This window comes from Ambystoma mexicanum, chromosome 5q (genome assembly GCF_040938575.1).
Source record: "Ambystoma mexicanum isolate Mex_15411 chromosome 5q, UKY_AmexF1_1, whole genome shotgun sequence".
In the NCBI taxonomy this organism is placed as follows: Eukaryota; Metazoa; Chordata; class Amphibia; order Caudata; family Ambystomatidae; genus Ambystoma; species Ambystoma mexicanum.
In genome coordinates, this window is record NC_090933.1 from 727352737 (window position 1) to 727371719 (window position 18983).

The window sequence follows — 18983 nt, forward strand, 5'->3', positions numbered from 1 at the left end:
AGGGTTTGCCAAGTCTTGGGAATCAAGCGGGCTCTCAGCTCGGGGTACCACCCACAGACGAACGGACAGACGGAACGCCTTAACCAAACCTTGGAGACCTATCTACGGTGTTTCGTATCAGCAGCCCAAGACAATTGGTTGGACTTGTTGCCCTCTGCCGAATTTGCATACAACAATGCCCTTCATACTGCGCTTCATACTAGCCCTTTCCATTGTACTTATGGATTTCACCGTCCTTTGTTCCTTCTGTCACCTTATCCCCTTCTAACTGTCCAGGAGTGGATGGCCTCATTTCCGAAATACAAGAAGGACATAAATTGGCTAAAGTCTCTTTACGAACTGCTCAAGATAGGGCCAAACGGACTTCTAATAAACATCGCCAAGACATCCCACCATTAAGCCCGGGAGATACGGTTTGGTTGGCTTCTCGCTTTCTTCCCCGGCATTTGGTCCCTTCTAAGCTATCCGCTAGGTTCTTCGGTCCCTTCAAGATCCTGTCGATGGTCGGTTCTGCGGCAGTCAAGCTCGATTTGCCCTTGTCATGGTCCCGAATCCATCCTGTTTTTCACCTCTCCCAGATTCGGTTGACAGTACCGGACCGATTTCACCGGTCAGACCGTACCCCTCCTCCTCCTATCTCTACCGATGCTGGCCCAGAATATGAAGTCGCCAGTATCTGTGACTCCCGTTATCGGAGGGGGAAACTACAGTTCTTGGTGGACTGGAAGGGGTACTCCCCTGCAGAAAGAACTTGGGAGCCAGCCTCAGGAGTTCATGCTCCCCGACTGGTCCGACGTTTCTTTAGGTTACATCCTGGGAAGCCAGGGTCGCCTCCCAGGAGAAGGGGGCATACTGTTACACTCACGCAGCGCTGGTCTCTTTGGTCCAGAAGCCGGCTCTGTGGCTCCATTCGGAGTGGTACCTTCAAGATGGCGGATCACAGTGCGAACGGTTCTGCAATCACTGTTCCAGTCCTCTCACGTTCGCCAGAGGTACGGCGTACCGCTCACGTGACTCCTCATAGGACACGGAGACTTCCAGCTCTTCGCGTCGCTACTGTTCTAGCGGATGCTCCGTGAGTTCGCAACTAGGCAATTTCAATCCTCTTACCTCTGACCATTACTAACCCCTCTTCTCTTAACTTTCCAGATTCTCTACTCAGCATTCTTTGCATACACAAATCCCCCGGATTCATCTTGCGTCTCATACTGAAACGCCGCCTTTGAGTTCTCGAGCTACTGTATTCCGGGTAATATTCAAACTCCTGTCCAAGTCCCTTTCTGAACCTTTCTTCGAGTATCTGTAGGATTTTGATTCTACGGGCTTACTCACCTTTACTTCCTTCTGACAGACTTGTGTTCCAGTCGCCCTCTCTGTGTCCCGTATTCTCGGCTTCTCTCCTGGGTTCCAATCCGGCTGGTTAAGAGGTCAGGGGAATTAGTCTCTTACCTGTTTTCCGTTTCCCTTTCTGTACTTCTGCTATTCATCACTTCGCTTCTTATTTCTTCCCTCTCCAGAAGAAGTCTTCCGACACTCAACGCCACGATCGAATTGGCGACATCAGCCTGCGAACCACAGTCCAATCTTCGGATCCCGCGCTCGACCAGGGTTTTCTTCCCCAGAGGGTTTCCCTGACTGGCGCGTACCTCTCGCTCTGGGTTTTCCTACCCGGTAAGAGGCTGGCGCGTTGGTCGGGGAGATTCTTGATTTCAACATTTGCTTCCCATTGAACATGTCAGTCTGCTCAGGTAAGACCTCCAAACCTATTTAATCGGGGGTTTCATAAAGATCCATTGAACCTTGTCTAAGGATCCAGTAATCGATAACAATAGATATGTTTTCAGTTTTTTCTTAACATTTTCAATCAGGTTAATCTTTCTCATTTCATCAGGGAGAGAACTGCAAGGGAGACTCTTGTCTGGCAGAGACTTTTAAAGCTTTTAAAGCTTGTTCCGCTTCTATGAATGAAGCCCTGACTAAATTTATGAATACCTTGTTTCTAGAAAGTCATGTCCCAGACCATCTAAAAACAGCATGGATCTCTCTGCTATTAAAAAAGCCCAGCTTGTGTCCCTTTGATGCACTCAAATACAGGCATATTACTAATTCCCCCTTCTTGCCGCATAGAAGGCCCCCTGTTTTACTTGTGTGAGATCACATCTGGGATCTCTTAGCTTTAGTGTGTCATTTGATCTGAGTTTTCTTATGTTGGACTTCACCTTTATGGCCTCGGACAATTAGACGGGACCCGTATGCATGATGCACTTGTGAACCATGACCAGAACGCAAAATGGAACTCTCTCTTCTATCGGCAACAAGTGCAGATCTCTTCTTGTTTTTGGAAACATGGTCAAACTTCTTCAGGCCAGTAATAGCTCTGACTGCACTGTTTTGTATAACCTTAAGTCTTCCAAACTCTGATTTATTTATCCCTACAAGGAGACCACTACAATAGTCTATCTTAGCCCCGATGAGTATTCTTGCTATGATTTCACATTTGGCTTGTGAGATGAATGGCCGTATTTGTGTGAGCAATGTTATATAGTATGTTTATGAGGACACCAAATAGCTCACTTGTGGCTTCATGCTGAGGTGTTGGTCCAGGACAATACCTAAGGTTTTAACCTTTGTTTTGGTCTCCAGAAGATGCCCAGCAAGTGTGAAATGTGCAGAATTCTCGCCTAGCTTTTCCATTCTGTTTGGTGTTCCAATAACCATGAGTTCCATCTGTTCCTTGTTTAAAGCGAGCCTATTTTCTACCATGCATGCTTGAATAATATAATAGACCTCATTCAATATGGCAATATCTTGATCATATTTTCCTGATAGTGTGGTGACACATTGCATGTCATCTGCCATAGTTAGTAAATTCAACACTATTCCTGTCCAGCAGATCGAATAGAGGGATTGTAAAAATATTGTAAAGGGAGGGCGATAAACAGGCACCCTGAGAGAATCTGAAAAGCGAAGTAGTGGGTGGAGCCTCCGCTGTAGCACTACACACTCTCAGTGTTCTTTTACTAAGAAAAGATTGTACCCATGCCGAGGCAGCATCTGAAAATGTGGCTACCTCCTTCAACCTGGCAACCAATAGATGATGGTCCAACAGGTCTAAGGCTGCCGAGAGGTCTAGTAACATTAGAATCGATGTTCCCCTCTTATCCATGGTGCAAAATAGGTTAGACTTCAAGTCCAGTAGGGCTGTCTCCGTCCCATGGCATTGTATAAAGCCAGATTATCTTTCTAGTAAAACTTTGTGATTATTAAAAAAACTCTGAAATCTGAATGTACGCCACCCAATCTAAGATTTTAAGAAAGAAGGAGGAATTAGTAATAGGCTTGTAGTTGAGTTCATCAAAGGGACACAAGCCAGGCTTTTTTAATAGGGGAGAGATCCATGCTGTTTTTAGGTGATCTGGGACATGACTTTCATGAAACAAGGTATTAATACATTTAGTCTGGGCTTTGATCATAGAAGCAGAACACGCTTTAAATGTCTCTGCCAGACAAGAGTCTCCCTTGCGGCTGGTTGGTCTCAGATGGTCAATAATTGCGGCTAGTTCTATCTGCGTTATGGGGTGGAAGTTGAAATCAGGTATAGTTGTTTTATCGGGCGCTTTCTCAATATGTGCTCTAAGAGGGACAGCTTCTCCTCTCTTAACCTCAATGTTTTGTTTAATGTTGTCTAATTAGTTTAACATAGTTTTTGGAATGGATATGCATCATTCAGCATTCTTAGTTGGCAGGTTCTTTGGGGTGGGCCTAGCGCTTCCAGTTCTTTTAAGATTTTAAACAATTTCATGTTCTGCTTCATGAATTCTATGATTCAGCATGTTTCATTTTGCTTCCAATGTGGCCTTTTTAAAAGCTTTAGAGGCTTCTTTAAAGGTACGTCTATCAGTCTCCGATTTAGATTGCTTCCATTTATAGAAAAGATTATTTTTCTTTGATTTAAACCAGCGATTAGATTTTCTAATAGGTAATAATTTGTTTCTTTTAGGTGCCAAGGCGTCTGCTGCTTTTTGTAGGGTACTCTGGATTTCTTTGTTCATTTTATTGGTACTCTCTAACAGTTCACACTTTGTTACTACAGTGGGCAGTCCAGCACCAAAATGCTTAGGCAATTCTCTTCTGAACAAGAGTCCCAACAGCAACCCCAGACATGGGTTTCAGCCTTGTTGGGCCTCATCAGTGAGATGGAGCAGTGCATCTCTGAGCAAAGTGAGCAAGGGGTCCACGTCTGGATGATCCTATGAAATTTAGGATGACTGAGCCTAAGTCCCTTAAACAATCATAAAATGGTAGTAGGCGCCCCTCTGTGAGAACGAACACAGGTAAATGACCTGTTCTTTGGGAAGGTACCCACTCAAGAGTCTGCAGCCACACTTTAGCTCACTGTACCTTTCACAGAAGGGAAATAACCATTTGAAAATCAGTCTTTGTCAACCCAGAAGAACACCCACCATATCTTTATATTGTGAAGTAGGTATGTACCTATCCAATATGAAATTCGGTTTTAGATCGCTATCTTTCTGGTTCTGCCTAAATATGAAAGAGCAATTGTGCTTTCATAAAAGACTATTTTGGGAGGTTTACCGAAAACAGGAAGCGAGTATATGGAAATGGGCTCTGTTTATTAAACTATTATTGAAAGAACGTGGATTAGTTCATCTCTGGATGAGAGACTGCGCACTATGTAGCAAGCACTACCATTCTCTCAGACTAGCGTGCGAGCAATGGGCACTGAGCCATTTCATTCACAGTTCAACTTTAGGCCCTTTGTCTATTGAATACTTGTATATGGCTAATGAATGGGGCCTCAACCTTATTTAGATTGGATTAAATTCCCAAAGAAAAGAGCTGTATACACGAAATTTCGTTTAAAAATACTCCCTCAGCTGGTGCTGATGTACAGTGGGATAAGACGAAATCAGATTCCTGTTTTGTTGCAAATCACATAAAGAAACTTTACACCATTGCATTACTTGCTGTCTTACATATATATGGATTATCCAGGTATGTCTAACTCCCATATTAGCTCTTAGCTCCATATGGCTTTGAGGGCCATATTACCAAAGATGTGCACTTGTGCAAAAAAGCAGAGCAAATGAATTTAGCACCAAATTGCCCCCTCTGCCTCCACCTCCTCTGTTGTTAGATCCCCACTCCTTGGTATCTCTGTTTCGCTCACCGGGCCCTTCCCCCAATGACTTGTAAAGCAAAGTCTGTGTTCAATAAATACAATAATAATAATAATTAGGATTGTAACAATAATATTGATAGTTATTGTTCTTATTATTATTAAAGGGACTGCATTGTATTGCGTTGCAGTACGGTACCTATACCCCGGAGAACAAGTGTGCTGCCATGATGCTTTAAAACTGGAATGTTCAAATGAAGGCCTCTGCACCAAAGATCCGCCCCAATGGGCTCTTTGCTCCTGTAGTTCCTCTCACTTGCCTCTTGCACTGACCGACATCATGAGGGCAAGTACTGATATGCGGCTTGATACACGACTTTTCTGTATAGTGTGCATTATAAATAACCAATAAATAAAAATAAATAAACACAGTAGCTCATCAAATGGATGGGTAGACGAGACAGGAGATGCCCAACCCCTCCTTTGATTGAATTGGTGTTACCCTTGAAATGGTGACTACTCGGCACCTGAGCCATAGGTATCTTGCATTGAGTGAGAAGAAACAGTCAGTACCTTTGTGCGTCTTTTTGCTTCTCGAAAGGGATGAGTCGCCACTGCAGTGCATGCGAACATGTGAACACGCAAGTCATGTTTAAGGAGTTGCAGAGGTGGTTGAACTAAGATTTTATATAAATCCAGCAACATCCTTAAAGGTTGACTTATTTTGTAATTTGTCTTTTCAGCAAGAGTTTTAGACTTGTCTGAAAGACATTCATCACTCGACACCAAATATCAATACCCTCATCTTCTGTATTCGTTTGATAGTCTAAATGTTGTGGCAGTGTTACATGTAATTAACAATATTTTTTATGATACAGTTCACGGCTGTTAGAAATGATTTAGTCCTTTTCTGCTTTTCTGCTTTGATTGGTTAAATATAGTTTGGGGAATTTTATTTGGGTTATAAACAACCTTAGTAGGTACAGACGAAGTACTTATTGCCCCATGTGGTCAGCCAACACGTGTTTTGACCTGTAGGTCCTTCTCAAGGCTATGATTTTCGGTCCGGCACCCCCTGTGGGGTTCTGGTTCCGTAAAAGTGGTCCTGTGCATGCAGTAGCTCCTGTTGGGCCCTGGAGTCTGGAGCTCCTCTGTGTTCTGCGTTCGGCTAATCCAAACTCCAGGCTCCAGACTCCAGGGCCCAACAGGAGCCACTGTATACAAAGGACCACTTTTACGGAACCAGAACCCCACAGGGGGTGCCGGACCAAAAATCATAGCCTTAAGAAGGACCTACGGGTCGAAACACGTGTCGGCTGACCACATGGGCCAATAAGAACCCAGTCTGTACCTACTAAGGGTGTTTAGAACCCAATAAAATAAACCAACCCTGTTACAATTCAGCACTAAAAACGCAAAACTGTGTGGAAAATATATTATTTCGTATATTCAAGAAAGACAAGGTATTCAGGTTTCCTTCCGTTTCTCTACCATTCAAACCTACATGCACTCAGAATGACCATCACACGCTTCTCTCATAAATAAAGCTGCCATCGATAAAGTAAAAAAAAAAAACATGCCTATGTCCATTGAGGTGATGCTGATTATCCACTTTGTCTATACCTCACTACCCAATTTTGACAGCCTATCTCCATGCCTCAGCACACATGATATGCATCCCACCGAACCACTAGGTCCACAATTGAGCAGATCTTTGACATTTTGAAGTTCTGTTTCCAATGCTTTCACTACTCAGTCGGGGTACTCCTGCACAGTCCTTACTTTGTATGGCTCTTCATCCTGGCCTGCAGTGTGTTACCTAACATTGCAGTGCACAGGGGCATGCATACAAACCGTGGACCTGATCTCACGGACCAACCACACATCCTTCTAATTCATGCAGCAGCCGGGGGACACAGCTATGCCAGTGAAAGATCAACTGCTTCACAGCTTCTTTGCCTGATCTGGGCTGGTTTTGGAAATGCCAAAAAGAATCTTAAAAATGTGTGTCACTGATGACAGAATGACAAGAGGGTGATGCCATAGGCCCACATATGATATCCTGCGTCATCTATGTTCAAATGTCATTGAACATGCAAAACACATGCAAAGGACAACCACAGCCAACACATATTTCCCATGATCATGTAGTGAGTCACTCAATGCATGTTATACTCTTATACTGTTATAACAATCTAAGCACATGCCAGTAACATGCAATAACACTGCAAGACACACTAGATGCACTTATCCACACACGCTACTTCACAGGTGGTGTTCCGGTTGCAGAATGACAACTTGCATGTAGCAATACAAGAGGCCATGAAATGGGCAGTCTGAGCAGCCATAAAATGGTGTACGCTCTGCTGCCCTATCCATCCTTTGAAATGTCCAAATGCATCTTTCAAAACAACATTTCATAGTGACACCACAATGTAATTACCCACACTTTGCAATTACTGTGGGCAAGGCCCCACCAGCTGCTTCAGATGTTTCCTAACTGTGCACATAACTCTCATTGTTACTTCAAGGGGGAACGTGGGAAAACCAGATGGGCAGTTGAGGTAGTAGTACATATGTATATATGTGTTATTAAGTGCTCAAAGAGAACTCAGCTATAGAGTCAATTGCTTCAGACATGTCTGACCACTTCTTCACCATCTATCCCTGCTAGCCTCCATACATTCCTGAAATAATCAGTCCTGTGTCACATACTCTCCTCTGCACGCAGTACCACTCTGGTGTCATCAAACTCTTTGTCTCCATCAAGTACACCGACCCCATCTCTGTTGACATGGGCAAATACTTCGATCTCATAGTGTACGTCTCTGCACACAGTGGTATCTCTCTGTACATCCAGCACTCTCCCTACCCCATTGCACTGGCGGGCAGACTCTGGGTACCTACAAAGTGCATACTTCCATTAGAGAACACCATACCATTCAAATGGCAAGAAAGGCATGGTGGATGTAGGGAAGGACAGGCGTGCCATTAGTATGCAACCCTGCTATTCTCACATAAGTGTCAGATACTGTCTGACCCATACTGCATGCAGGCTGGCCTTTCCTCACTTCACACAACTGGGTCATTGGAGGCAGTGACCCATTCCAAACCACTACAATATGGCAGCTAAATGTTCTGGTTTTCTCAGTCCCTTGTACATCATCTCTCAGCCCCTTTGTGGGAATATCACCAACGTCACAGACAACACCATGGGCAACGTCAGATAATATGGCATTGATGTGAAAAGCCAATGTGTGTGGGTGCGTGTGTCTGGTGATTAGCACAGACTTCAAAGGCAACTCTGATATTGCATGTACACATCTCTGCAGCCACGGGCTACACACATACACTTGATCAAGCAAGCCATTGTAGAAGTACTCTTTAATGCTTACTCCCCATATGACAAAATAATGAGAGAAAGAAGCCAATGCACAGCTGGACATCTTGGATGAAACATTGAAGCATATTTTACCAGAGCATAGACAATGTGTTGTACAGTCTACATCAAGGCCATAAAGTGGAAGAAATTGGTTAAAACAAAGTCATAATTGAATGCAGACGGCTTAAGCTGCTGAGAAGCAGGGCTCATGACGAAGTATGTTGGGGTCTTTCTTCCACTATGGTACTTCTATACATGACTTGTCTCAGCCCTAAAGCACATAACAGCCTAGTTGAGGGGAATTTGTGGAAAAAACAAACATTCATTTGGATTAATAGACCCAATACGGTCAGGCAGATGTGTTGTTGTGCAGCAAAATGTACACTTGCAGACTTCCCATCAACTTGAATGTCCATTTGAACACATGTGGGGCCTTAGTCATGAATTCTGGGGAACACATACTCTCCACAGTCTAGACACAGTACCCCTTAGTGCACCAAATGTTCTTCTACTGCAGTGAACATTAACAAAACCCACAACTCTTGGACTTTCCCCATCATGTACGGGTACATGACAAATCAACAGACATTGCATGCCTATTGTGGGGTATAATTTCAGCCCCAGAATGACAAACCAAAAGCCCAAGCATGGCCACTACTGCAAGAGTAAAGCTGGGACATGCAGGACAGCCCAAAACACGTATTTTCCAACATGAGGCCTAGTAAATCCAGAAAATGAGCCTCTCTCAACTTTACCAAAATGGAAAGCCATTCAAGTGAAAGAAAGTGCGCCTTCGATCTGTAATATTGCTAAATGTGACCAATGGATTCCAAAAAGACATGTGGTGCCGCAAATGCTGTGTTCATGTAAACTGTGAAAAGGCACATTTTGACTGAGGAAGACCAACAGCAGCATATACATTGACTTCTATGCAGTACAAGACTGTGTGGCTGATACAGGGGGCTGGCTATTCATGTCTTTTCAACTGTTAGACTAAAGAATTACATTAGACATGGACAGAAATCCCAGATTACATGTAAACTGTTACATATAAAACACCTCTTTTCGATTTAAAATACAATTTCTTTCAGAATTATACATGTAGCTTGCTTTGCAGCTTCCCCCATTGAACTGCTGGGCTGTGTAGCTGGATCTCTGACCTCAGACACCTTTGGCTGAGGCCTATCAGGAATGCACGTCTGGTTCAGTTAAATGCAAAGAAATACACCCTTTGCGAGATCAAATCCATGGGAGATGTCAGATAAGACAGCCTACAGACCTGACTTCTTGGACTGTCATGGCCCCAATAAACTTCCTCTAAGAGAATGCTAATGAAACTTCAAACACTGTGATATAAACAGGATAAGCAAATGTCCAAGTCATGTGACTTTGAAGAAAATTAAACAGCTTGGGTTTGATCTGAATGTGAAACTGTAGGTCCCACATTAATGCATTGCCATTTGATTAATATTGGACTCATTTTCATTAATAGCAGGAGAACCCTGCATCGTAATGAGCTCATCAGGACTCATAATAAGGATTACAATCAGCCTGTCAGTTCTATGAAAATATCAACAACATGCAATGTGTGTAATTTGAGCTAGAGGTGGAAGTGGGATTCTGACACTCCTATAAATGACAGAAATCCAAAACTTGGTGAGCTGATAGAAAGTAAAATTATAGTGGGTGTTGTGAACTTTGATGATTCTTACTATTCAGACGTATGAATAAACCACGAAAAATGTAACTCCCCAGGAAAGTTGTGCCATGATAAAAGTAGTGTCCCCAGATCCGGCGGACATCGTTCAATCCAAAAATATATATATTGTTGTTGGAATCTGTAAATTAAAGAAAGTTGTGACTTTCTGAGAGACGAAAACGTAAGTTTAAATGTCATGTTGAAAACATGCATGTTTCTTCTCCCCTCATTATCCATAATCCAGACCTTCTAAACCCATTGCCCTATCGCTGGCAGGGGCCAGACTGGGGCAGGGAGAGGAAAATGAAAGTCCAATCCAAAGTGTGGGAATATTCAAAATGTGGATGTGTCATAAGTACTATATAATAGCAGTTCCCTATTAGAGGGGGGAGAGCTGCGAAAACCACCGGAGTACCATCTTTCCAGGAGAAAAGCTGACTAAAAACCATCTTGGAGGGAGACAGCTGTCTACATTGAGAGGCCCTTAACCTTGCATGGGAGTCAGAGACTGGGAAACCTAAAAGCTGACTGGGCCTGACATTTGAGGAACCAGATGAGGACTTGGTGCTGGTGACTTTCCTTGACAGAAGCAAATGACCAGATCTGTGATGAGTCCTGCTGTTTCCCTGAGTGTCCCATGTAAGTAGATTGATCTTAATGACAACAAAAGTGTGGGGTGAATCTGCCAGCCTTAATCTCATTCCTGCATAGGTAAATCCCCTCTAAAAAACACAACATCCATATTAAAAGTGTGAGAGGAATCTGTTTAAACCCATCCTTTTCGTTATTGGGGTTTCTTCCATTAGTGGGAGGGCAGGTATAAGTGTGCATACCCTTAGCTTTTTTAACTAACAATATAATATAATTAATTCCCACAGGGTCATTAATCACGGCGTGATGTTTTGTTAAAACTCAAAATTGACAAGAATCATCCCAGTGCATTTTAAATGAATCTAGTCTCTAATGTAACTGGGTAACCCGGCTGTTCACTTGGATGTGCTAGTGTTCCCAAAATGAAAATCCTAAAACCCTGTTGTTCATTTGAATGTGCTGTGTCCCAAAATGAATTCTCCCATTGATTCCTTTTCCAAAAACCCTGCCTTTCATTTGAATGTGTTGCTGTGTCCAAAATGGAAATCCCTATCCATTCCATGGTCCCAAACCCTGCATGTCAAAATAAGCCAGGTGTGAGTCTCCAGTGAAAGAAATACACTCTCTCCTGGGAGTGAGCAAGGGACACCCGTAGCAGAAAGGTTTGAGACTGCTTTGGGGTAAAGAAGGAACAAACGTGCTTATTCAAAATAAACTTTGTGTGTTCTCAAAGGCCGGTATTTTGGGTGAAGAGAGATTAAGGCCACGTTCAAATTGAATGTGTAAATGCCTGTGAACTTTCTAAGCTGATAACCAAAGGACAATTTGCCCGATTGTACTGTCATATCGCAACACATTGTATGATTTAATAATTGGAAGTTTGTGGGACAGGAGATAAAAAGAGTGAATCTGATTTGTATTCCAACAAAAAGGGTGGGGTATAAAGAGTGTAGCCTTGTGACACAGATCTTACTCATATACAACAAGTGGATGTCACTCTTCAGAATGCAGAGAAGGATTGCCCCTTCCTTTATAAGTAAAATGAAAATTATTGTATTCTCTGTAGCACCGGACATCAATAAAGACACATGGATTGGTGTTATTCCAAAATAATTTATATTTAAAAATCTGTTTAAATTGGGTAGAGGCTCTGATGTACCCTCGTGAGGTAACCATCTTGTTGCGGTTCAGACTGGTCCAACTTAAGATCCTGAATCGTACTTACTATCCAAGGGTGGCTCTCTTCCGATGGGGCAGGGCGTCGGACTTGCGATGTCTATGCTGCAAACGCGAGGAAGGTACTTTCTTCCATATTTTAATGGAATGCGACAACATCCAGCAGTCTTGTCGGAAATGCTGCGACAAAATGTCCAGTGTCATAGGCAAAACAATACAAAGGAGCCCAAAACAACTCCTACTAGGGATCTCAGATGAATGTGATCTGTCCTGCTATGAGAAACTGCTCTGGTCAACAGCAACAGCGGTATTAAGAAGGAACATTGCGCAGCTGTGGGGATTGGAGAGGACACCTAGCTATGACCAGTGGGTCACGGACATCGACATCTGTGCGACAATGGAACACCGGGTATATGCGGCAAGGGGCTGCCCGCAAAAAGCGAGCAAAATATGGCAGAGTTGGGAGGAGGCCAGCTAGGCACCTGATGAGGTACCACAGGTAACAGGTACGAGGTGGACTGAGCGACGCCAAGCAAGTGGGCCCGATTAGAACAAACTGCTTCATGAGACCCCTCGCCAAAGGCTTGATGGTCGAATGGGCCGCGGTCCCTGTTCTCCCCCCACCTTCCCTTTTCTTGGACATAATGATTTCCTATGTGTCCCCCCCCCCTGTAATGTCAAGAGTTACTTGTAATGTTTCTATATGTTAAAAAATAATAAAATCTTTGATTAAAAAGAAAATTATGTTTCAGATTGTTAGATTTGGCCAGTTACTTATTTCTGCTTAAAATGCCCTTTGTAGATAACATGTGGTTCGGTCAGCAGGCCTTTCTGAAAACCGGGCTAAGTCTTTTAATAGATAAATCAAAATCTCCAATCAATGATTCAAATGTCTGATTATCTATAAACATACACCATATATGGGATAGACAGACAGAACATTAGGATTGGTCGTAGGTAGGATTGGTAGGGAAAGAGAGACAAAAAGGATACATTCTCAGGGTTATTTGTTTAACAAGTCATAATTCAATATTCACGTCGTCTTATATATGAATTGTTATTAGATGATTGTATAATTGAAATTGGTTTCTCCATTACAATTTGTTTATTACTGGAGAAAATCTGCTTGCACAATACTCACATTACACAATAAGAATTCCAGTGTGCATTCAAGTCTATCTCCTTTGTTATAGCTCTCATTGTTGCTCACAAATATCCAGGATAGTTCCCATTCTAAAAAATATATTTTTGGGGAATTAAACAAATTATAGAATCACTGCATATTGAAATGTAAAGTAGTGACCCTTTAGGATCACCATCATCCTATCAGCATGCAAGATCCATTTGAAACGTCTCTAAAAAAACAAAAAAAACAGAGTAAAAAACTCGAGCCTTAATCTGCTAATATTAACTCATTAGGCAAACCTCCCACATTAGGGTCAAGTCCCACTCTCACAAATTCGCTCCATTTATCTGCGTTAGGCATAAAAGGTACTTGCCTTGTGTATCCACATGGAGCCTTTGTAATGACGCACGTCTGTTTTTTCCAGCATGGCCGCCATTTTGAAAACCTCTTTTATTCTCACGGCCACTGTTACGTGATGGGCGTTTACTCACGTGTGATGTCATCACATTGTCGCAACCTTTCCAGATGTTCATGTTATCTGTTTTATGCCTCTTTTGGCTATATAAACAAATACACTACGTGTAGGCAGCTCCCAAGCCCCAATTCAATGCATTAGTCGAAAGCATTTTTTATTGCTAACCAAAAATAAATTAAAGGTACATTTACCTCACAAATGAATTATGCAAATTCCCAATACATATATGAATAGTGTTCTAATTAGATGTTGTTTGAGGTCTTTATCCAGTTAGAGTATATGCAAATGTCTCATGCTGCTAGGCGATTACTGAGATCCTTGCTGTTATTGTCGAAATCTGATAGTGTAGTACAGTTCCTGCGGAGTCTGAGAAATTGTCCACAGGGTAGATTTTCTCCGAGGGCCAGGGGGTGAAAACTGTTAAAGGCAAGTAGAGTGTTCTTGTCTGAGGGCTTTATATACAAGGTGGTTCCTATGGAGTTCTGCTAGGTTTCGTAGATTTCTAAATCTGGGAAAGGGATGCGGGCCATATCGTGGTGCATGGTGAACTTAATGGTGAGTTTCTGTGTATTGAACCACGTTAAGAAGTCATTAAGTTGTTCCAGTGAGCCCCTCCAGATCAGGAATACATCATCAATATAATGGTGCAAACACCTGAGATGGGTGTTGAAGATGTTGTTGTTGCCATAAATTGAGTTAGCCTCCATTTGTCTAGGAAAAGGTTGGCTAAGTCTGGTGCAGAAGATGCGCCCATGCTTGTTCCATGGTACTCTTTGTAGAACTTGTCCTGATAGAGGAAAAAGTTCTCCATGAGGGCTCGACGAATACATTCTAGAATTTAAGTTGTTGGTACTTTGATGTTATCTCTTCTGTCTATGTATGTCCTGAGTACTTCTATGCATTCTTCTTGGGGGATACTGGTGTAAGGGCATTCGACATGCAGGGTGACAAATGTCATCTTTTTCGAGATTCAGGTTTGCCAATATTTGTATCATTGCTGTCGTGTCTTGGACGAACAATTTCATTTTGCTCACAAATGGACGGAGGAACACATCTACGTAAATGGACAAAGGCTTCAGAATTGATCCAATGGAGGATACGATCGACCCCGGTGGGCGTGTTTCATTTTGTGGATCTTGGGTGTACAATAAAAGGCTGGTGTAGTGCGGTGTCTCTTGACTAGAAAAGCATTTTAGTTATTATCGATCCAGCCTTCTGCCAATGCATGAGTACAGCAATCTAAGTCACTTCAACTACTAACCCCACTATATCACTGTTATTTCTGTTCTACCTTTGAAATTGATTTTGAGTTCACTAGAAATATTGTTAGACACATATCCAGGTGTTGTTTTAAGATTGGTGAATTTTGAAATTTGAATACATTTTGTTTTATCAGTTTTTCTGACTATTACCTGATCGGTAATAACAAAGTGACCTGCATTCCGGTCCCACTGTTAATTCCTACCCATACCTTATTGTGTTAAAGGGTGGGGTATCCTGCAGTGACTTGTATCTTTTTCCAATTGATGAGTCCCTCATGAGTCATGCCCCGATAACAAAAAAGAGGGTCACTAGCCATACTATTATTTTACATCCAGGAAAAGGGGGACAGCAAAGAATCGAGGGAACAAGGGGACTCCCCAACTCCATTTGTTTCTGTGTGCAAAATCTTTTTTTACAGATTCCCGAATTCTGACACAGAAAACGGGTCAAGATTATACCAGGTCGGAGCACAATATAAAAAGTTGACCGCCAAGCTGGCACATAATTCACATTTTCTTTGCCCCTTTGAGGAGAAAGAAGGAAGACTGTATGCTCCAGAGTCAGTGTGCATTATCAGTTTTTGTTGGACACTGCATTCCAAGCCACCCTCCTGTCCAAAAAGTCCTTTGACCAACTGAACTCGGGAAGGTGGAAGAGTCACCGAATTCCCCTTGCACCTCTTCCTGGGCAACTCCAAATCTTTGGTGTGAATGATATTTCCGTTGAAGGGACTGCAGATCTGGAAATAAAATTGGGCGACATAGAGTGAATCACCCAGTGATAGTCTGTACTCCAGAGGGCACACCTTGTCTACTAGCGAATGACCTGCTTCGGAGGTTATCACCCCTGATTGACTGTGTGAACAAGCTCCTCTGGACTCAGACTAACCGGCCAATCAAACTAAAACAAAGCACACATTATCTGAGTTTGAATGGCACATGCCATGTGATTGAACAATGTTCAGAGAAAGTGGAATTTCATTTCCAGAACAATCAGGTCCCAGACATCACCATCATCTCTATAGGAGAACAAACTGGTGATGGGGACTCTTATCAATTCTTGAAAATCAACCTTCCTCCACAATGGAAGGGAATACTCTGAAATCGTATACTAGTACAAAATCAGAAGAAAATCCATAAGAACGGCTGATGAAAAACCAGCTGAAAGTCTGACTGACATTCAGGAAAAGGGTGAGCAGTTTTTTCTTTTTTAATTTTTTTTATTTGTACATGGCTACAGAAACCTTTACAAAAAGAATACTATTTGGGCTCCAATTCATTATTAAACTTCAATATACATATCAAGAACAAAGTACACATCAAGATTTAAAATATCCTCACAATATAAAATTAAAAATACAATTTAAAAAAAACATTGTCATTAACATATATATATTATATACTAAATTGTTGCAGTCTGAGGAGGGGAAACAACTCCGTGGTAAAATCAACGAATCATTACTTACATATGAAGATGACATTAAACAACGAAAGCATCGAAAGTTCATCAGGGACAAAATTGACTATGAGACAGGCAGGATTTTCACGTTTGCCAGAAGATTTGACTCATTACGGAAAAAACCGATGGCCCAGCCAATAGCTGGTGGCGACCTTGATTCCATCTCGTCCGAATCAGACGTCTCAACCTTTGAAAATGAGGAACCGTCGGTGAAGTTGAATTTTTTAGACGAGATGAGACTGTTATGCCAAGATGGCAAGAATCAGAAACAACGGGGAAGGGGCCGAGGCAGAGGAAAAGGAAGAGGAAGGGGACAGAAATCACAAGGAGGAAAATTACTCGGCGAGGCCAGCGTGGGAAACGGGCCAGAAGTATGCCTAGAGAGCAGAGCAATGCGCTCTGGAACCAAAAAATAACTAGTGACAATATGAAGTTGTGCCAAATCATTAATTTATCCTCACATATACTTACTCAAGCCCAAGTTTCTGTTCTCTCTCTTGGACTTAACTTCTGTCCTACAAAAACTTTTGATTATGTTCAGTCACGTATTGACCTGGATAAATTTATTCGAAAGATCAGACTCAAGAAATTTTTCTCTTCTAATCCAACTGTGCCAAAACCATCAACATCTCGTAGTGGACACACTGATCTTTTGATTTCTGATCTTCCATCTCTTATGGACTTGGCTTGCCTTGAAGATTCCGACTTTGATCCAACTAATGTCTGTCTTACTGAGTTCGGTATTGACCCTGATTGGGATGTACGAACTAAACTCAAGGACAAGTCCAAATTCAATCCACAATTTTCCGTTGGTGGATGTATCGAAGCATTTTATGATCTATGCATCAATGACCTCAGGAAGTTACGAAACAGTACCATCAAGAGTAAGTACAATCTTACTTGTGCTCAACTCACGGCCATCAGTGAACTACAAAGCTTGCCGAACATCGTCATCAAACCGGCTGATAAGGGTTCCAACATTGTTATTCAAGATCGTGTTCATTATGTATTGGAGGCCAATCGCCAACTTAAAGATCGACTGTGCTATGTCCAACTTGCAAAAAATCCTTTTGACAATATCCAGTCTGAACTCAAAAATTTGTGTACTAAGTGGGTTGAAATCGGGCTCATTGATGATGACCTTGTTAAATTTTTGGTTCCATCCGGGTTTACTATACCTACAATCTACTTCCTACCAAAAACACATAAATCTCTTGTGCATCCACCAGGTAGGCCCATAGTTACTTTGTGCGGTTCTCTTCTCGAGCATCTGGCCCAGTTCGTAGATGAAACCTTATTTCCCCTTGTGTCAGCTTTACCTTCATACCTACGGGACACCAAGGACTTTTTACAACATATCTCTAATATACCTTGGGAGGAGGGCTTACTTCTAGCAACCCTTGATGTTGTCTCTCTTTACACCTCCATTGACCATCAAGTTGGTATGGATGCTTGTAGATATTTTCTTGACACACGCTCATTGAATTTCTTCAGCCACAGTTCTATGATTCTTGAGATGCTCTCCTTCTGCTTAAACAACAATGTTTTTTTGTTTGAGGGTTCCTTCTTTCGTCAGGTAAGGGGTACTGCCATGGGTAGTACCTTTGCTCCCTCGTATGCTAACTTAACAATGGGATGGTGGGAGGCAACCTTCCTGAGCGATTTGCTTTCATCCAGCTACGCCACACACATTGTCGCATGGTGGCGATATATTGATGATGTGTTCGTCATATGGAAAGGGACTAAGGCTGAATGGCAGTCATTTGTGAAGCTGATCAATACCAACATGTCTAATTTGAGCTTCACAGAATGCAATAGTATGACCAAAATTGTTTACCTTGATGTAGTGGTGACTCTCGACAGAGCTGGTCTATGTACAGCATTATACAAAAAACCTACAAATACTGGTTTGCCTTTACATGCCACAAGTTGCCATCCTACATCATGTAAACACAGCATTCCATATGGCGAATTCATTAGATATCGTAGGAACTGCTCAGATTTAGCTTCCTTTGATTATCACTGTGCCCTGGCGGCCAAAGATTTCATTAAGCAAGGGTATGAGCGCAGAATTGTAGAACTGGCCTACACTAAAGCACGTGGACTGTCTAGGGATCATTTACTATATAGCACTAAGCCCGCTAGAACTACTGTCAATGATGAACCCCGCCTGATTGTTACATTTGATAATGCCTCCAATCATGTCCGCAAAATCATTGAACGACATTGGCGGATTCTCATCATTGACAAGGACCTATGCCCTTTACTTTCCAAACGGCCTACCATCACATATAAACGCGTACCCTCGCTTAGGGACAAATTGGTTTCCAGTTTCTTGCCACCCATTAATACTAATTCATCATATATGAAATCATTGATGGAATCTCCTATAGGCTTTTCGAAATGTTGTAAATGCAAGGCCTGCTTCCATGCCATTACGTGCAAATCCTTTTTGCACCCGGTTACTCAATGTAATCAGCTGATTAATTTTTCAATGAATTGTGATACCACCTTTGTGGTCTATGTACTCTCCTGTCCCTGTAGGAGATGGTATGTCGGGAGTACTACATGCAAGCTTAAGCTTAGAATACTACAGCATCTCAGGGCAATCAAAAACTCTGATCCCGCATACCCCATGGCCAAGCATTTCAAAGAAAAACACAATAATGACCA